Source organism: Mangifera indica, chromosome 12, assembly GCF_011075055.1.
Source record: "Mangifera indica cultivar Alphonso chromosome 12, CATAS_Mindica_2.1, whole genome shotgun sequence".
Lineage (NCBI taxonomy): Eukaryota > Viridiplantae > Streptophyta > Magnoliopsida > Sapindales > Anacardiaceae > Mangifera > Mangifera indica.
Genome location: NC_058148.1, coordinates 2,955,427 through 2,978,037, shown reverse-complemented (window position 1 = coordinate 2,978,037; position 22,611 = coordinate 2,955,427). Strand labels below are relative to the sequence as shown.

General features: G+C 31.6%; 1 long non-coding RNA gene and 1 other non-coding gene across 2 annotated transcripts; one reads left to right on the top strand and one right to left on the bottom strand.

Moving 5' to 3' along the window:
* Positions 1-2,210: 2,210 nt before the first annotated feature.
* On the bottom strand, positions 2,211-4,481 carry LOC123192594. The gene is made up of 6 exons (XR_006496903.1): positions 4,000-4,481; positions 3,855-3,916; positions 3,742-3,780; positions 3,599-3,650; positions 3,097-3,175; positions 2,211-3,020 (listed from the first exon to the last, which is right to left on the bottom strand). It is a non-coding gene; the product is annotated as an uncharacterized LOC123192594 (long non-coding RNA).
* Positions 4,482-19,833: 15,352 nt separating this feature from the next.
* TRNAR-UCG lies at positions 19,834-19,907 on the top strand. Its single transcript has one exon. It is a non-coding gene; the product is annotated as a tRNA-Arg (tRNA).
* The last annotated feature ends 2,704 nt before the right edge of the window (positions 19,908-22,611 follow it).

Genomic DNA, 22,611 nt, shown 5'->3' with positions numbered 1-22,611 from the left:
ATTGATGTGTCAGGAGTTGGATTAGGTATAGTCCTCATGTAAGAAGAAAGGTCAATAACATACCTAAGCAAAACATTATCATTACACAATAGGGAAAAATCAGTCTCCGAAAGGGAATTAATGGTGATAGTTTTGACATTTCAAAAATGGAGGCATTACCTCCTAGGGTGATATTTTAAGGTTTGAACCAACCAAAAGAGTTTACAGTTCTTGACTAAGTAGTGAATAATTGGACCCAAACAACAAAAATGGCTTACGAAGAAGTTGGGATTTGAATTCAAAATTATGTACAAACCTGGGTGTGAAAACAAGGCAATAAATACCTTGTCCATGAACTCGAAATTTGAGGGGGAATTTAAGACAATTTCAATGAATTAGATAACAGGAATTGAAGGGATTCACTAAGAGGTTCTACAAGAAAGGAAAAAAGTTACAATAACTAATTTGGGTGTTTTGAGTCAATGTGGAGATTATAAGGCATATACACTAAGAAACGGTAGTTTATTGTACAAAGGTTGGATGATGCTTCCAAAGGGGTCTCATTTCATTCCTTAATTCTTACACAAGTTTCATTCGTCACCATATAGGGGTCATTTTGATTTTTTTTAGGACATACAAGAGAATAAAATCATTATTGTTTTTGGAAGGGATGAAGACGAATGTAAAGGAATTTGTGGTAGAATGTAAGGTTTGTCAAAAAGTAAAGTATGAAGTGACATCTCCAACGGGCTTATTGTAGCCATGTCTATTCTTGCAAATATTTGGGAAGACCTCTCTATGAACTTCATAATGGAGCTACTGAAAGTTACAGGGACTAATGCAATTCTAGTGGTGATAGATAAGTTGAATAAATATAACTATTTCATTGCGATTTGACATTCTTACACGACCAGAGACATAGTTGACATTTTTGTGAAGAAAATTGTACGCCTCTATTGGTTTCCATGAACTATCGTAACTGATTGTGACCAAACCTTTATGAGTAACTTTTGGTTGGAACTACTCAAGGCGATTGGAACCTCTTTGAAATTTAGCTCTGCATACCATCCTTAAACGGATGAACAAACCAAGGTTGTTAATCAAAGTTTGAAGGATCATCATTGTTGTTTCTACTTGGGGTAACCAAAGAAATGGCCAAAATGGCTCGTATAGGCAGAGTATTAGTACAACATAACCTTTCATAGCTCAACGAGAATGACTCCATCCAAAGTAGTGCACGAGAGGGAACCGCCACCACTTTTAAGACTGGTAGAAGATGACTCAAAAGTTGAAGAAGTGAATGCCTTAATCAAAGAAAGAAATCTGATTTTGAATGACTTGAAAGAAAATCTCAACAAGGCACAGGCAAGAATGAAAAAGAATATAGATAGAAGTCATCGAAATGTGAGTTTTGGGATAGGAGATTCTGCCTTTTTAAGGCTTCAGTCGTATCATTTCTGTTTGCTAGCATCGCATCTTAATGAAAAGTTGGGTCCACAATTTTACAAGCCATATAAGATAGTAGAAAAGATTGGAAAGGTAGCATACAAACTCAAGCAACCTAAAACAACAAGAATTCATGTCTCACAACTTAAAAGACAAATTGGTCCAAAAATTATTAATTAGCCACTGCCAAGTTGCTTGAGTGAGGAAGGTGAATTAGAAGTGTAGCCCGAAAATGTCTTAGAACATAGGTATAATCAACATGGGGGATTGGAGTTGCTAATTAAATGAAAGGGTCTACCTATCTATGAAAATTTTTAGGAACTTTATAGGTAACTTACACAATTTTTCTTGACATTACACCTTGAGGACAAAGTGCCTCTCGATAGGTGGGGAAATGTTAAGGCAAAGGTCTATGTATGGAAGAAAGAAAAGAAGAGGACTGAAACTAGAAAAACAAGTAGCAGAATTAGAGAGTTGACAAATGGCATGCAACTTGAAGCAACAAATGGCAAACATCCAGAAGGGAGACAAGCAAGGACAACCTGGAGGAACTAATATCTAAACCACTCTATGAAATGACTATTGGGATTCTCAATGTTGAGGTGGCAATACAAGAGACAATAGACAATTGCAAGGTGCATACTAAAATAGGCTCTGAAAAGGAGAATGGGAGAATGGAAGAGAGGAAGGGAGAGACCAGCTTCTCAAATGTTGGATGTCGAGTTTAGGTCATGTTTGAGTTATTTTGCATTTTATTTTGTAAACTGCCAAATCTGTATTGAAAGTTGATCAAACAATATTGTTTTGGGACTCATTTGGTATTACAAGTAGTATTTCAGTTCATTGTTGACTGATGGATTTACACTTATTACATCACAGCTTCTCTACAGACTCATATCCAATCTTACAAACCAGTTCATCTAAAGCAGCACCTAACCAGATCTTTCAGAACCAGAGCAACCTTTAGCAAACCTAGGTCCATACCAGAAACAATGTTGTTCACATAGCCAAAGCCACCACAAGACTAATCAAGTTTAGATTAATTCAGTTAAAACTGATGACCCAAGGACAAAGAACTTCAAAGACTCAAAGACACAGGGTACAGTAAGACAGTGTAAGACATTTGAAAGATATACTCTTGTTTAGAACTTGTCGAATATATGTAAACTTGTACTTCCTATTAGTCCCTTCAACGTCTTTCACGTACATAGATCAACATTTATGTTTGCTGATGTTTCTCTTTCAATAATAGAAAAAGTCAAAGAAAAGGAAGTCTGCAAGTCCACCAACATAACTTGTGCGGCAAGGGTAACCTCAAAGAACGCATACACGAAGCAAGCACACTATCCCTTTAAGTGGGATGAAATATGAACTAGTTCACAAACAAATCAAGTGCAATGAAATCTAAAATTAGTTTTTCCAGTTTCCACTCCATTAGCTCAGCTCAAGGCGAGCCCATTTCATCAGAAAAGAATATTATAGAAAGAGTGATGCTGTGGGAAAGGGTGGGAAGGGAAATTCTACAAATGCAGAGTCATATATTGAGGTATGAGTTAACCTCCATCTGCTTGTAGAACTTGTACAAAAATATCTATCTGCAGAATCAACAAAAAAAGTTGTCAGAAATCCTGTTTGGGAACTAGAAAGGGCTCCCAATGATTTGTAACATACCAGAGAATGAGGCATTAAATTGGTCAATATGCATTCTTCCATTGTCTGACGAATGACAAGAGAAATCTCTGTTGATCGCCTAGGTGGACCACAAAAACAGTCATGCATAAAACAGCAAAATATGCTCCTAAAATAATATTCATCAATTAAGTTGTACAAAGAGTGAAATAATTTTTAAAGAAAAAATCATAGATGCATCTTCTAAACACTCTAAAACTCAATGCTAACAAGTTCCAAAACACACACACATGTAAATTCCTCCATGAGTAACAATTCACTCTTTATAGAAATAATTCTTTCCAAAAAGTCTTGAAACAACCACTATTTAGGGAGAACACAATGAACGTCAGATAAAAATTTACAAGCCAAACTTTATGCATATTCCTGCACATGTACAGTCAATTTTCCACCCAATTCAATAGATCGTAAGCAATTTGTATGCTGATTGAAAACACAAAAATAAATTTTAAACAGATTAAAGAATTTAAGAACATATTCCTACCTGTCACCCTTCAGTTTTCTCATACGATCTCCAGGTAATCAAATTAGCCATGCTGTAATCACAGCGCACATCAGAAATATTAAAATAAAATGATCAGAGTTATTTGAAATTAAGAAATTAAAAAATTTTACAGAGAATGTTACCAGAGCTTGGTCAGTTACTTGCTGGCTCCTGTTTTGAACCTGAAATACACAATAAATTGCTTAAATTATGAGCATCACTATTGACCTATTCACACGGAGAGAGAGAAGGGTACCTCTCTAGGGGCATAGACTACAGCAAAAACTATTATGTTGCCCATCTCAAACACAGCAAGAACTAGAAAGAAATTTCAAGGCAAAGTAAGTTAAAAATGAAATTTATCTGAAAAAAAGTAATAAAAGAAAAAGGTGGTGAATTACCCATCTGCTTTGGCAGTGATACCAATCTTGGCTCGTAGTTGTCTCATCTAGGATTGTGGGAACAAATATGAAGTTTAATACTGAAAAAAACAGTATAAAAGGAACCAACTCACAAGAGAAAGAGATTTATACTCCAAAGGAGGGCGACCATCCAATCGGGGCTTACGTTTTGCTCTTTATCAACTATGTGGAAGGGAAACAGGAAAGAACAATTGAAGGCTAGTTTTCGCTTCTAAAAGCAATCTCTTTGCCTGTGGTGTTATAATGGAAACTTGAGAATCGCTAGATGATCCAAACAGTGTGCCAAATGAATTATTTGGGATTAACATTGATTGCACATTCCTTGCCACTGAGATTAAATTAATGTCTTAAGGAAACCAAAGAACATTCTGTTTGCGGCGAAGAACACAGAAACCAAAGAAACGCAGAAATATACAACATAAAATTTTAAAATGAAAAATTAAATTAAATTTTTTGTGAGATGAAAATGCAATTAAATAAATACATCATTCACCACTCAAAAAAGAATCTTTCCAAACTAAAACCATATATACCAAAAGGCGAAAGGACTATTTTCTACCCAATTTTTAATGTAAGCACATTACACACCCATAGAGTTTATGGGTGTTTCAAAAATCTAAATACTCACTCATAGATTATTTGTTGTTAAAATTTTTTGTTAAAACTATAGATAAAATTATTATTTTATTTATAATATTAAAAATATATAATTTTATCTCATTTTTCCTCTAGGTTTTAAAAACTCGCATTTCATCCTTTAACCTCAACTTTTAAAAATAACTCTCTTCCCCCCCCCCCCCCCCCCCCCCAAAATCCTCAAGGTTTGCTACAAACTTCGGTGACGGTGATGGCCAATTGGTTTTAACGTTGGCTAGTTTTCTATATGTCTCTCTCTACTATTGTTGATGACAACGAAGCCCGAAGATAAAGAGACTTCATCGAATTAACTCTAGATGACTAGAATTTGTCACGTTCATGGTTTGAGAACTGATCTTCATTGATGGTCGTCCAGATTTGAAGTTAAATCAATGAAAAGGGCAATAGATTCTCGTCGTTCACGGTTGATTCCACAAAGCTTCTTCATCTTTGAGCTTTATTGGCCTTCGTCTAGTGTTGTCAATAGTAGCAAAGGGAGACACATAGAAGGCTAGTTGACGTTGGAACCAATTGGTTGGCATTGTCATTGTCATTATTGTCGAAGTTTGTAGCAAACCCTAGGGATTTAGGGGGAAGGGAGAAGTTATGTTTCAAAGTTAAGGGTGAGGGTGAAATACAAGTTTTAAAACCTAAGGGAGAAATAAGATAAAATTATATATTTCTTAATATTATTGATAAAATAACAATTTTATCTTTAGTCCTAATAGAAAATTTTAACAGTAGTTGGCTGATAAGTGGTTATTTAAGTTTTCAAACCCCACGAGTATGCATTTGTCTTTATATTAAAGCTTTAGTGGAAAATAGTCCTTTGGCTATGCTGAATAACCACTTCCCATTTCACTAGTTACATAAAAGTAATGTCCATGAAATTGTAACAGAATCAAATTGTGCCCTTGCAATATTGAAAAATAAACAAAACCCTAATTCATACGAACCTAATACAAATATCAATCAAAAGGCGAGACCCAGTTAAAATAGAGGAATAAAAGAGTAGCTAACATTGCTCAAAGGGATATGATGCAGGGGTGATAAGAGATGGCAACAACCCTCAGTTCAACAAGTTCGTTTGGGGCCTATGTGGCAACTAAGTGCTTTTAGACTACGCTCCTACAAACAATTTTAAAATGTTTTAAATGAAAAAAATTAATTTTAATAAATAATTAGGGGTCATAAATCTCTAATTTTTTTCTTCAAATTCTCATATTTATTTTCATATAAATATCATTTATATCCATTAAAAGAATGATATCATTAAAGCTTTTTTATATAAGGATTGTTCCATTTCCAAAAAGGAAGAGGGAATGGACTAGGAGTATTTGAGCCAAATTGATTTGGGCTTAAACTATATTTAGTTTGAATGAGGTAAATTTGAATTAAGTTTTAGTTTAGTTTGAATTTGAGAGTTCGTTGGTGTTATTAAATTGGAGCTCGTTATTGACAATTTTTTTTTTTTTTAGCTAACTCTTCTTCTTCAATGAGTCTTCCATATAAAAACATATTGTATGAAATGTCATTTTTTGACAACCCAAAATGTATAAATTGTTTTAGTTTTTTCTTATAATTTTATTTTGAGTTAATTTCGACAATACTTTTAACTTGATTTTAGGGTGTATTTAGTTCAAGTAATATCTCATTATAAAAAATAAATAATTATCATAAAAATATTTTATTTAGAAGAATACTGGTATAAATTATTATTATAAATTATAATAAAAAAAATACTTAGATATTATTATATTTAAGAGCAAATGCAATTCCCCCCCAAGTTTTAGCTCATTCTCAAAAAGACACCTGTGTCAATTCAAAAACTTAAATACCCATCTATGAGTTAACTTTTGTTAAAATTTTCTGTTAGAGATAAGGGTAAAATCATTATTTTACCACTAAACCTTAAAAAACTGTATCATTTTACCCCTATAGTTTGAAAACTAACAGTTTTCCTCTTACAATTAAGTTTTAAAAACTTACCATTCCCTCTTTAGGGTTTGAAAATCTTTTTCAACTAACAAATCTAGTGAATCGTTGGTGATTGAAACAATAGGAGAACGATATCTAGACAACAAAGTGTGGTCCATTGTCCAAAAGCTGAAGCACGATGCTTTATCATCTAAACGAAGTGTCATCTCCAAATTGACGACACTTTTGGATGACGAAGCATCGTTGATCTGAAAATCATAGAAGCGTCATCTAGATTGACAAAGCGTTATCTAGATCGACAACACTTCATCATCCAGAAGCATTGTTCTTCAATGTCTAGATGATAAACAAAACTTCATCATCCAAACGTTGTTCTTCTTTCATATCAACCACTGATGACTCGCTAGATTCGCTGGTTAGAAAATATTTTCAAACCTTATGGGGAAAATTGTTAGTTTTTCAAACTATAAGGGTAAAATGATATAGTTTTTTAGAGTTTTAGGGTTGAATGATAGAATAATGATTTTACCCTTATCTCTAACAGAAATTTTTAATAAAAGTTAGACCATAGGTGGTTATTTGGGACTTTGAATTGTCGGGGGTGTCATTTAAGAATGAGTTAAAACTTGAGTGGGAAATAGTCCTTTGCCCTATATTTAAGCAATAAAGCTATATATACCTATTTTGGATACACAAATTTATACATATTTATATATGTCATTACATAATTGAGTGACTGTGAATTAAAGAAAAATTCACATATAATTATATGATGATACATATAAGTGTGTACACAATTGTATTTCCAAAATAGATACGTATAGTATTCCTCATATTTAAATACCTTTACTGAATATAAATTAGTATTTTATCTTGTTAAACTAACATGTCTTATATTAAAATATTTGTTTTGTGTATTTTCTAAAATATTTTTCATATTACTAATACATTAGGATGATTTTATATTGTCAATTTATAAAAATAATTAATGAAAATATTATTTTTTTCAAGTAGTGTCAATATATTTTTTCTCTAAAATATTCTTCATCTTATTATTTATTCTAATTAAAAATTAGTTTATTTTTATTCTAATAATTTAAAAAATAAGTGTAATATTATAATAAAAGTAATATTACTAAATTAACTTTTTAATAATTAAGATAAATAAAGTAATCAGATTAATAACTATATTCATTTTGATAATAAAATATTATTAAAATATTTTATAATTTGACAAATTAAATAAAGTAATATTAATAATAAATAAAAAAATTATCAGAATAATAAAACATTATTTCAGACAAAACACTCATGTTAAATAATTGTATTGGTATATGATGAAATGGTTGTGCATTATAAACCATTAAGAAGTAATACAATGCACATTGCAATATTTTTATTTTAAATAAAACTATGTGCACATACTTTTGAGTGATATAATTAGTATATACATGATATATTTATAAATAAAGTAACATTAAATCACATAATAACATATTATTTGCATACTAAATTATATACTTAAAAGTGTGCGTAGAAAATATTAATCTTGTTATTTATTTATAGTGTATATAAATAAAATAACAAACAAATTATTTATATAACTCATGAATAAACTGTGATAAATAAGATCTTGAGCTCTGTTATAATTTTTTTATTTTATAAATAAACTATCAATGTGGAATAACAAAATCATATTTCGTAAGTTATAGTCCGTGGACATTACTAAAAAGTATAAGAAATTTTATATTTCTAATCAAACCATGTTAATAGACATCCTCATATAACAAGTTGCAATCCAATAAGCTAGCAAAATTATTTTTATTTTCATCATGTTAATGAATACTATTAGTTTCTTCCAATGTCTTAATGCATGACCCAATAATAATAATGATAATAGTTAGCAGGTGAGAAGCCCACTTCTCACCTGCTATCTATCCAAAATTTTAGTTGCAACCTATTATTCCTTTTTCTTTCTCTCCAACAATGATTCACTGCCATTGACCATCGGTAGCTCTCCCTTTCCTCTCCAGACATTTTTGTCAGAGACGAAGATAAAATGGCCTTTTTCAAAGATGAAAACAAAGACAACTATAGAATTGAGGATAAAGGTGCATATATGTTGGAAATAATTAAACATGTCAGGATCAAAATCTGTGAAATCTGTAAATACGAATTTACGTACCCATTTCGATTTTCGATGAAGTTTCTTCGAATACTGCATAAGGTGTTGACGTTAGTCTATTTTCACGATGACATTTGCCTACGTACTGATTTCCATTTTGGGAGACATGATCTACTGTGCATTGCATGGGCAGGAGAATGGGAGAGAGATGTTTTTCTTTCGAAAAAATAACGTTATTATTCTTGAGGAGGCAGTTTAGACAATTTATATATGTCCAACTGCCCTCCAACTCCTTCTCATAACTACCCATGGCAGTTACATTAAACCAGATCAGGTCGACCCATCATGGGTGGACTCGAATCCAATATCTCCCACTCACACATGATGGGCGACCCAAACCAAAAGTTTAGCCACAAAAATCTCATATAGCAGTACGTTTCATACTTGCAAATGTATCGTGCGACCTCACGAGCAACCTGCACTTAGGAGCTAAATATTATGCATTTGTTAGGAATAGCATAGTCGCTTCAATCCGAATAAAACAAAAATAAAGCGTTGGCTCGTAGCACCCCAGACTTACTCGATAACACTAGCTCTCTTTAATCCCTCATTTATCATTGTGTTATTTTCCTATGTATCCATGATCAAGTTCAATCTCCAAATGAGTGACATGATTGGCCGGCCAATGGACACACGTAATATATAAGTCTTCCTCTTCTACTCGAAATTCTCAATTTAAACTTAGTTGCTTTTCTAGTCATGTTCCATAAACCAAATCATGCGTGGCTATAGGTTCCAAGCTAAGATAACAACACTAAAAGTAAATATCAAACAACAGTAAAGAGTCAAAGGGTACCAACATGAGGTAATATTCATAAAGTCTCACACAGTGAAGGAGTAGAGATTCATCTTTCCACTACTTTAATTAGTCGTCTTACATATGCACACATAGTATGAATCATGTGCTACAGTGTGTATTTTCTCAAATGTCATTCACAACACTGTACAAATCTTAGTTCAGTCACTACACCCAGTGTCTAACCTGAGTTCTTAATCATCTTCATACTTAAAGATATTTATCTATATTAAGAACTCACATTTGGCATTCACAAGTTATTTGGACATGGGGAATCCAAATCGGTTATTTTTCAAATGTATCTATTTATGACCTCATCTTGATCAATCATCAAAGCGACATTTTCATTTTAATAAATCTTTTCTTGAAAAATTTGTCTCCCATTGGTATGTTCTCTCAGTATCACATTTCTCAAGAATAATGTCTCATCTTTGCTCATTTTTTTAGCACCAAAGGCGATTGCTTGTGTGAGTAAGCTAATCTCTAACTTGTGTGACATTATAATCTTATTGAGCTAAAAATGATATGTATGCAGTGAAAACCCAAGAATTTTGGGACGTAAGTTCAAAACATAAAATGAACTTAAATTCATAGTTTTCGACGTTGTGTCATCAGTACAATATATAAACTCAACACTTATCAATCATAGTCTATGCAATCCAAGAAATTTAACATTTGCAAGATATACTTTTCTTGGAAGATTCTCGGTTAAAGGATTAGTGACTATACAATGCGTAGAATTATATTGTACGTTCATTTCCCTCTTGGAAAGTGAGTCTCTTATTACGTTGTGTCTAGTGTCGATACATTTGGTTATCTTATAAAAATTCAGGATCTTTCATTTCAACAGACAACCATTGCTTCAACAATATCGTCCTGTTTACTCAGATTCATGAAAAATCTTCTCAACCAAATAGTTTCTTACACATTTATAAACAGGCTATTTACTAGGCTTTCGATATGGATACAACTACGCATCTCTGTTTCTTATCGCTATAAGATTTGGGCCCTTTTGGAGTAAGACAACTTAGCCATAATTTAATTTGCGTTGGTTTAAAAACACTTCCCTAACTGGCATCTCAATAGCTAGTCAAACGCAAGTTCGATCCTTAATCACATAATCAATCATCCATAGAGCCTTAAAAATATCAAAATTCTACATACATCCTTTCAATGTTCTTTTCAACATTTACTTATATCGACTAACTAGCCCAATCAAAAATAAATATCTGAGTATGTATGCACCATAGCATACATAATACATATGATGGCATCTGAATAGGTAACCTTTGACATTTCTCTGCTTCTATCTTAAGTTTTGGGACATATCTCTTTTGGCTCAATAATTCGTCATTTGACATAGAAATATCAACGAGTTCACAGTATACCATATTGGATTGTTCTAGAATCTTTTGAATATTATGTTCTTATGACAGAGTCAAAAGTTTCTTTGAACAATTCCTCTAGATTTAAATTCATAATATGTAATCTGTGTTCCCACATCCTGCAAGTTAAAAGTATGGACAACCATCCTTCGATGATTATTACTTCAAATCATTTCTAGTTATTTATGCATTATCATACACATTGATAGAATTACAAATTTGTCATCAAACTTTGTCACATAGACATGATGATCTTCATTAATCATTTCAAAGTTCAAGCACCAGTATCTAGATGACAGTTTTAGGTCATTCAATGTCTTTGAAGCTCGCACACTTTATGCTTCAGACCTATAATAATGAGATCTATATCTCATTTCATGCAGATTTCTTTGTCAAGTTTTCCATTAAGGAAAATTGTCTTGACATTCATCTGGTGTAATTCTAAATTCAAATGTGTTATTACAGCTAGAATCAAATATATTGAAGTAAATCTCATAAATGACGAAAATATATTTCTACATAATCTATATCTTCTCATTGAGTATAATTTTTCGCTATTAAGAGAAATTGTATCTATTTATTGAGTCATCCGTTTTATGACTAATTTAGGAAACTCATTCATTCCCAATGAATTTTTGATCTGGCGATAAGTCAATCAAAACCTAGAATTGGTTTGTTTTCTTTGTATTCTATCTCTTCTTCCAATGCATTTCAAAATTTTCCTATTAAAGGATGGGACATTTATTTCAGGTTCTTCATCATCTTGGGGAGTGGTTATGAAAATCTTGTTTTCACTTTAAAAAATGTCACTTGAATACTTTTGGACATCCACTCTAATGCCATTGAGAATTAATGTTCCCACTATTTAAAATAGATTAAAGCTTAATTTCAATGCTCCCACTATCCGAAATAGATTAAAGCTTAATTTCAATGCTCTCACTATCCGAAATAGATTAAAGCTTAATTTCAATGCTCCCACTAGGGTGAGGTGAACAAAGCAAACAATTGAAGATCATTACTCCCACTATCCGAAATAAGTTGGAGTTTAATTACATTTGCTTCCATTATTTAGAACAAGTGTAGGTCTTATATCTTAGGACTCAACTAATGGTTATTAAAATATACCCATCCTCATTCTTTTCTCATCTCATTTAGATGAAACCTTTTATCAACACCATCCCTATTAAGAAAAATATCCTCTATGAATGTAGTATCTCTAATACAAGTTCAGTTAATCTTCCAATGGAATCCTCCCTAATGAACACATACCCTTTGGAGTACTCAGTGTATCTAATAAAGATACATTCATTTCTTCTCAGTCCCAATTATTCAAACTTATGGGAAAAATTATGGATAAATATTGCTAACCACTAAGGTTACAATCAACTAACTCAGATTTCTACCTTACCATAACTCATAGGGAGTGGAAGCAATTAGATTAGTAGATAATCGGTTAAGTTCTCAAGTAGTAATAAATATCATATCATCACAAAGTGACTTGATGTTTTGCTTGCGCTTTCATTGACTTAACCATTTCCAATAGAGTTCTATTACTTTTCTTTGTTACGCTGGTTGTTGCGAAGTTTTGGAATTACTATTTATCATACTATTTCTTTTATTACTCAATTCCTTAAACTTTTGGAACAAATGCTCAAGACCTTGGTGAGTTCATAAAACTCTTATCTATTTTGTCTAATTGATTCTTAACCTTAATTATATATAGTGTCTAAAACAGTCTACTACTTTTGACTTATAGGAAATCAAGTAGATAAGACCAAATCGAGCATTGTTATCATCATTAGTAATGAAATATGAGATACACTCTCAAACTTTACATTCATAGGAAAATATATACCTAAGTATATAGATTGCAAAAGAAGTAAAACTCATATAGCTTTGTCAAATGGTTTGCTAGAAGTTTTTCCAACTAGGCAATGCTTACATATGGATAATTCTATTTATGTGAAAGTTCCTAATAAACTTTCATAGGCCAATTTATTCAACCCATCTTGGCCAACATGCCCTAATGTAACATGCCATATATTTGCATTTATTTTCATACACATAGGAGAAACAAATAATGAAAAACTTAACATTATCAAAAATGTAAGGTGACAAACACCATATAACCATTCAACCAACAAACCAAATCTATAAAAATCAATTCTATCACATTTCAATATAACACCCAGAGAAATTCAAATTATATCCTAGTTTAAGAAGAACAAGTACTTCGACCAAGATTTGTTGAACATTTGGAGCTTTTTGGATTCGTATAGGTATAGGATTCGACCACCCACAAAACTCATTTGCTTATGTCTATTCCTCTTACTACAACCTTTGTGTTATTGCCTACATATCCAATTCACTTTATTCAGAATACGATAGAAATCTACTAAAGATCTTCTATCATGAACTACTTGGTCGGTGGCTTCTGAGTCTATAATCCACGTAGGATAATACTCAGTTAATATCATAGTACTAGAGAACAAAGTTTCATCACTTTATGTTGCACAAGACTATCATTTTCAACTCTGTTCATTCAAAAGCGATATAATTCTTGTTGCTTATATTGTAACTACTCATCTTGTTTCCGTCTCTACTTCTAGTACTTTTGTCACTTTTTCATTTCGATTCCTTGTTCTTATTCTTTGAGCATTAAACAATCTCCTTCTTGTATATGGACTTGAGCCACTCAGTTTTAAAATTTGATTCTACAATGTATGCATGAGTACCAAATTCAACTGCCTCAAGGGCGCTTGTCCTCCAATTTCATGTGGCTAGAATAATTAACAAAAGTCTTTCTTTCCTCACTGTAGGTCATATGTACCTTTATATGCTCCCACTATCGAGAAGAAATCGTTTTTCTAAATGAACCTACCATTCATGTATCAGGTTACGTGTAGCTAACTTTAGTTTCATGATCAGATTTGACATTCAATCAAATTCAATAATCAACTATCTTTATTTAGGGACTGCAGTTCCTCCAAACTTTTTAACTAAAACCATACTTATGGCATATGCAGTTGAACATTAATGGTACTCATATACTAGATCGATAATCATGAAACTAATCAAGATATCACATGAAGTGGATCTTGCTTCTTACATGCGTGATATGCATCCACAACACATTTGTGTAAGGTATTGATTAGGTTTCTATTCCTTAGTCAGCCACAACTCTATCTTAACCTGATCTTTGACCTCCAAAGCCTTTTGCTCATTGAGGATATTATGCATTATGGTTTAATTCTCTCTATTCAATGTCATTCTCATTCAAATCAGCCATCATTTTCTAAGATATTATGGTTAACTAGATCACAGAGACTATGTATCAAACACAATGCTATCAATGCAATCAAATACACATCAATTGTCACAATTACGTATTAAAATTTTAAAATATCTCACATAAGGCACAAAATCAAAAGTTCACTATATTCTCAATCATCTTCCATGACACAAATGCTTGCCATTTTAAACTTTAATCTAATTGTGCCAATATTAATTCTGGATGAGAATTTTATTAAATTCTACCAAACTCAGAATTCTCATATTTAAATAATATATATGATACAACAAATGCATCATCTATTTTGACTAAGACTATTTCATCAACCCGTATTGATCTTTGAGTCACTTTATTCATGATAAAATCTCTATTACATTTGCGTTAGGTCAAATACCTTGCATTACCTTAGTTTTGGGAATAACGATAAAATAGTGGATATTCTCTCATACATTACTAAGCGTCGCTCTACAGTAAGCTGTAATGAATCCACTTAGTCCCAAAAAGTTTCAAATTCTTGTCCTAAATAAGATCATTGATTACGGGGATCATATTCACGCATAAATATTATCTCTTTTCCAACTAAGAGAATTCAATAGAGTACTGATAGTTTCGACATGCATTATGATGGTCCCTAGTCAAACAAACTTGCATGAAGTAGAAACATGTATTTCAAAACACTAACATGTGTTTTCGGGAGTCAAAATAAGATATTACATGTCATTATATGTCGTAAGACCCATGGAACCCATCTCATATACTGATCCGAGTACTACACAACTTCCAAGAACCAGAAAACAGGTTTCACATGCCAATACGCGCTGGAAGTGGTTGTTCATGCGCTATCACCCCCCAAAATAAGCTCATACGCTCTTTCACGTGTTGAGTCGACACCGCATGTGCCTCTACGCACTGCATAAGAGTTAACATGTCACTGCACGCGCCAGGAATGAGGCAAACGAGTCGTCATGCGTTGGAGAAAGACTACCACGCGCTGAGATTGAGCTTCACACGTCGAACGCACATTGTCATGCTCCTCCATGCACTCACATGAGTCGATTAATGGTATGGTCAACATTTTGATCGTTGATCGATCAACTGACCTGATAGATCATTGACCAAATCGGGTGACCCGATTGACTCAACGGGTTGACCCATTGACCGATGGGTCTTGACTAATGTGTCAGGTAATCAGGGTTTTCCAATCTGATTTTGACCCGAATCATGCAATGAACCCTAGATTTTCTGTCAGTCTAATTGGCTATTTTCTGATGATTTTTCGACGTCTAAGCTATAGGGCTTTTGTAGCCCAATTGACGGTGAGTCCTATCGTTCCAATTTTTGACGCTAATGGCGCCGGAATCAGTCAAAATGGCGAGGAGGAAGAACTCGCATTGGGTCTCGGTTTTGGGTCAATTTTCATTGATTTCGGTATTAATTCAAGTCGTTTTTCAATTTAAAACATGTAATATCATTCCAATCATTCATCCAACATGTTTCCCAACACCAATTTCATGCAATTTTGACCGAATTAAATTCGTGCCCAAAAACAAAATTTTAAATAAAAATTCAATACACAGTTTCTAATTTGCATAATATATGCAATACGATTCACAGAAAACATAACAAATACGTATCCTAGACTCTGATACCAATGTTGAAAATAATTAAACATGTCAGGATCAAAATCTGTGAAATCTGTAAATACGAATTTGCATATTTGTTTCGATTTTCGATAAAGTTTCTTTGAATACTGCATGAGGTGTTGACATTAGTCTATTTCCACGATGCCATTTGCCTACTTACTGATTTCCATTTTGGGAGACATGATCTACTGTGCATTGCATTGGCAGGAGAATGGGAGAGAGATGTTTTTCTTCTGAAAAAATAACGTTATTATTCTTGAGGAGGCAGTTTAGACAATTTATATATATCCAATTGCCCTCTAACTCCTTCTCATAACTGCCCATGACAGTTACATTAAACCGGATCGGATCGACCTGTCATGAGTGGACCGGATCCAATAATATAATTTAGTTCAAATTGTAAAACTAAATTGAACCGTTTAAAAATTATGATTAGGTTCGTAAAATTATTTGATTTAGTTTAGAATTTTTCAAATCTTTTTTTTTAGTTCGGGTTGTGGCTTGAATGATTTTCAAACCAAATCAAATTGTAAACCGTATTTTCTTTATATATATATTATAGAATTTTTCAATAAATAATTAGGTGTATAAATTTTTTTTCATATTTATTTCATCATTTTCTTTACATGTATATTATATAATTATATATATATATATATATATATATATATATATATATATATATATATTTATATTTATTTTACATGTGTATATTATGTTTTAAAAAACTTTAATTCAATTAATTTTATTAAATGATACATATATTAAGAAATAAATGATTTTAAAATATTCAAACTATAGTAGTCGAATCGTGTATTACATCATATATAAAAAATCTAATTTATTATATCATGTATCATATTGTATAATATGTTTTTTAAAAATTAAAATAATAAAATACTAATAAAATAATAAAATATTATAATTGACTCGTTATCATTTAGAAAAATATCACAAACACCTTTAACATTTTAAAAATTTTCATATACACCCTTAATACATTATCATTTTCTTTAAAAATGTGTATGAATTTATATCAATAATATGTATCATATCACATAATACGTTTACTGTATCTTATTAATTTGATACACCTTATAATACGTATTATTTTTCATCTGTATTGTAGGATTCGATACATATTGCGTATTGTAAGATATTGATAACTATGATTCAAACTGTAATCCAAAACGTATTTTTCAGTTTAGTTTGGTTTGGTTTAGTTTAAAAATTTTTCAAATCATTTTTTTTAGTTTGGTTTAAAAAACTCAAACTGTACCAAACTGAATTGTGCACACCCCTAAGAGAGAGAGAGTGGCCAGAAGGGGAGGGGAAGACAAGAGAGAGAGAGTCAATGGCTAGAGACGATAAATGGTTATCAGAATTAGATCTAGAAACTAAGGGAGAGAGAAGAGGTGAAACTGAAATGTTTTAAAAAGTTGTGGGGCAGCTATAATGAAAAAAAAATTAAAGTTTAAAACCTTAGACTTCGAGGAGGGCAGTTAGTTTTTAAACCTGAAAAATATGAGTTTAGAGAATAAAAATAAAAATTTGAAAACATAGGGATAATCCTAAAATATGAGTTTAAATAAAATTTCTAAATGACGATTTTATCTCTAACAGTATTAGTGAAATTTAACAGACGGATTGATATTTAAATTTTTGATAGTTAATTGATGAGAAGTTAAGTTTGTATCAAACCTTGGGTGGGACATAGTCATTTGGCCTAAATTTAAATCAAATGGGTATAACATTCAAATTTATAGTTAGCCCAAATGACTATTTCCCGCCCAAATTTTGATGAAATGACAATGTTCAGTATTTAAGTTTCACAAAGTCATTTTCCTATTTATTAAAAAAAATCTTCTAATTTTTTTTTTATAAAATTGTTGTAAATACAAAAAAAAAAAAAAAACTCTTAAGGTAAATAACAACTTTACCCTCAAAAAATTTTTAAATGATTTTTGTATTCTTAATTTATATTAATTTCAATTAAATATAATAGAAAAAGTTTACTATATAATTTTCATTAAAGTTAATAAAATCGGTTAATATTATGGATATAATTATTATTTAACTAGTAATATTAATAAAATTAAAATTTCATCTCATTTTTTCACTTTAGTTTTAAAAAATAACAATTTTCTCCAATCTATATTTTGAAAACTTATATTTTCCCCCGTGTTAGGGTTAACTCAAAAGAACAACATATTTTCGGCAACCTTTTTTTTGCTCTGGCTACCTACTCTGCCCAAGACTGATGAACATTTTCTCTAGCACTCTCTGTCACTTTTGACAACAAACAAAGGTCGATTCCACCAAATCTCGTTTGAGCACACAAGTTATCTTTGTTAGTTTTGATTTGACGAAGACAAATCAAAGAAAAAGACGAAGGGCATCGGGAAATATGAAGATGAAGGGCATCAAGAAAGATGAAGACAAACACAAGCTATCTTCATCAACTTCGACGAAGTTGAATCGAAGATAAAGACCAAAGGCATTAGGAAAAACAAAGATGAATATGAATCAATTTGTTTGTTGTCGTGAGTAACAGAGAGTGTTGAAGAAAGAAGGTCGTTAGTCTTGGGCAGAAAAGGAGGCTAGAGTAGAGAGAGAAGGTCACTAGAAAATGTATTGCCCTTTTGAGTTAACCCTAATAAGGAAGAAAAAATAATTTTTCAAAATATAGATTCAAAAAAATTGTTAATTTTTAAAACTAAGATAGAAAAGTGAGATAAAATTTTAATTTATCTAATATTACTATATGAATGATAATTATACCCTTAATACAAACATATTTTATTGATTTTAATAACTGATTGATGGGGATTTGGATTTGGAAATTTAGTGGGTGGGAATTTGACAATAGATTAAATCTTGGGTGGGACGGAGTTTTTTGGCCTAATTTATATTAATAAATTAATAATATTTGTTAATGTATGTAATTTTTTTCCATTATAGTAGGGGTTGGACATGTCAATTGGGCCGGATCGAATGGAGGTCCGATACGAAACACGAAAAAAAAGTACAGCATGAGAAAGCCTGACCTGATACTATAGCATGTCGGGCTAGGCCCATAGGCCTATTGGGTCAGGCCTCGGGCTCTAATATCCGATATTGTTAAATTTTTTTTTTCTTATTTTTGCTGGCAAAAACAAGGCTTCTGCCTTGTGTATCCTTCTGCCACAAGGCAGAAGCCTTGCTTCCCTCTGTAGTTGCAACAAGGCAGAGGGAAGCCAAGGCTTCTGCCCTTCATTTTTTTAAATTTTTTTTAAATTAATTAATTTGTTTGTTTATATAAATCTATTCAATTTTTCTCTATTTTCACTTTCATTTATAAATTTCTCAATCTTAATTATTTTATTATATTTTCAATCTCATTTTCTCTCATCAATTCTCTTTTAGAAAATATTTGAATTCACAAATAATAATTTTTTGTGTTTATAATTTTATTTTTATTTTTATTTTATCATTACAAATGAATCAAGTATCAAATGAATTCAATCTATTTGAATATTATCATAGTATATATTTATTTATATTTTATAATTTATACAGTATGTAAATTAATTTATTTATACTATGTTACAATTTATATTATTTTTCATCATGTAACTACGGTATTCCTCCGTCATAAGTGAATGATTATAAATAAAATATTTTCAGTACTGTCTTCGGTTTTAATAATTGAAAAATAATTTGTGTTTAAATATTTTAAATATATATTTTTTAAATATTGATTAAATGGGTCGGGCCGACTTATTTAAAGCCCGGCCGGACCCATTTTTATATGGTTTGGGCCTTGGAACTTTATATATTAATGGGTCGGTCTGGCCCAAAAGCCCACGGCCCATCGACACATCTAATAGGGGTTAAGGAAAATTCTGATTCTTAAAGTTATTACATAACAAAATAATTGGGCAAGCACTAGCTGCCTAGACCGCATAGCGCAGTGGATTAGCGCGTCTGACTTCGGATCAGAAGGTCGTGGGTTCGACTCCCACTGTGGTCGACACTTTTTGTTTATTTTTAGTCTGGGCTTGTTGTTTGGGAAAGGCCCATAATAATTATTGCTTAGAGATAAGGCTCTTAATCAATCTAATAGTTGATTCTAAAATATAAAGTAAAAAAAAAAAGCAAATCAATAAAGGCAAAAATAAATAAATTAAGGGGAAATTAATTAAATTACCCAAAATTTAGAGAAGCAAACTGTAATTTCCCAACTTTTTGAAGTTTAAACGAAAATGTGCTATTTCACTGTAGTGACCATGCGAATGTTGTGTTGACCACGCAAATTCATGTGGTAAAATTTTTTTGAGACAGGGAGGTTTTGTGCATTTTTAAAACTTTCAGGACCAAACGAGTTTGTGTGGTTGATGGCCAAAATAGAAGTTTTTAAATAGTAAATCGTGCGGTGGGGTATAATTGCAAATTTGAAATTTTGGTTGACACGCGAATTCACAAATCAACCGCACGAAATCATATGGTTGACACGTGAATTCATGTTATGTGGGGCAAAATGCGCTTTTCCAAAGTTATTCATCGTGCGAATTCACGTGGTGGGTTTTAGTGGGCATAATGTATTTTCTATAAAATTATGGGTTTTTTTTTATATTTTTCATATAAGGAGACAAATTGAAATTTTTGTATTTTCAGATTTTTTTACATGTAGAATTTGAATTTGAGGTATATTTTTTTCAAATAATGCATCAATGTTCAAAATTAAATTATTTTCAATATAAAATTGATATAATTGTAATTTAATTTTGTTATAAAAAGCTCAACAAAAGAGAAAAAGGGATAAGGGAAAGGGGGAAATCAGATTCCCTATAGAAAAACACTTTAAGGCTTAACTTAGTGCAAGTGGATATACAAATGTGGGAGTTTTGATTAAAAAAATATTAATAGAGTGTCAGTTACAAATGTTTCAGCGTACCTATTTCGAACACTTCTTAATACATTCCTTCATCCTAAGAGTGGTAAATAAGACAAACTCGATTGAGGAGTTATGGTTTCGAGTTAATGAGGCTGACATGCGATTCAGCCTGTACGAGTTTGCCATTATGATTAGCCTCCGATTCAGTTATATGTTGGATATTGACATGTATATTCCATCGAAGGTCACAGATCAAATCTATCAAACATATTTTCATAGGTGTAAGTTAGTTAAATACGTTGATCTGAGTCACGTTTTCCAACAGAGACCATGGGTGAAGGATGACATTGATGCAGTAAAGTCGACGCTTTTATCTTATCTTCACATAGGGTTATTAGAGAGTGATTCAAGGAAAACAATCCCTTAAAAGATGTTACAATTGGTTGATTATTTTGATGTATTCAATGCATACCCAAGGAGAGTATAGGTGTGACAGATGACATATCGCTTGATCTGTGATAATATCTCCTAAATTTTTATGGATTTTGGTCTGATAAAAAAGAAGGAAAACCAGCTGAAATAATATAGTATCATAGGATTCCTACTAGCATTCTAGGTAATTGTGACATTTATTAATTTTAAAAAAATTGTGATTAAAATAGAATTGATTTAATATGATTGTAAATTTATAGAGTAACCGATTTAAGTTAAAATTACAGTTTTGGATATACAAGACATTGGACACACTACATCGATGGGTGAATATCTCGCCAGTTTTAGGATCATCCAAATATTGAGGTGGCACATGAAAGACATCCCGAGATGGGATTCTATCTTAACTATCTTTATCGGAGATACAATAAGTAATAATTTGTTATTGATTAACATATGTATAAGTTATAATGACAAAGTTCACTTAAACAAAAATTTGCAAGACAATCCTCTCGTTAGTAGATCAGATTTCTCCATTCATTACTTTTTTGTTACATTGGCTTAATGGGGAAATTTTATATTAGATCAGTTGACTCGTATGAAGGACAAGATGAGTCGTATGGAAGATAGGATGAGTCATATAAAGGACATCATAACTTGTACAGAGGAGACACGATCTCATCACCATACAGATACTGTCAGATAGGTAAACAAGTTAATAATACACCAAATATTCCAGTTATTTAAATATGCAAACATGTGCACTAACAAAAATAATTGTATATATTGTTATAGTCTCCTTGTGATAATGATGACGGATTAGGGGGTGTGACATTACCATCTCCACCTACTATCGAGGTATGTGTTAAACTTCGTGAATATATTGAAAAAATATTTCAGAAATACTTTTAGTCTTCTATTAACTCGTAATTATTGATATTATGACAACGACAGTTTTTTGATTAGGGACCTTCCATGCAGGATCCTACATTGACTTTTGATATAAGCGATGATGGATTACCCCATTAGGTTTCCCCATTGACATTTTCTATGATGATTTAAGTTAGTATAACGTTCTTTGTTAATATTATATTTTAATTACACATTCGATTATCGATTCCCTGTTAACTTGTTACTGTTGACATTGTGATAGTATCCCAGTGTTGATGAGGCCATATTGGGGGGGGGGGGATCCCATATTGATGCTCGTTCTGCCAATACAGGATATATATTATCAATTGTATACTTTGTAATTTTTGTTAAACACTTTGAATGACCAATATAAAATTTATTAATATTATTACAAGATGTCAATGACATTAGAGCACCACATAAGGATTCCCTATTATCACCTTCTATGATGGTTGAGGTACACTATTAGATTAACCGATAAAAATTATTAATATTA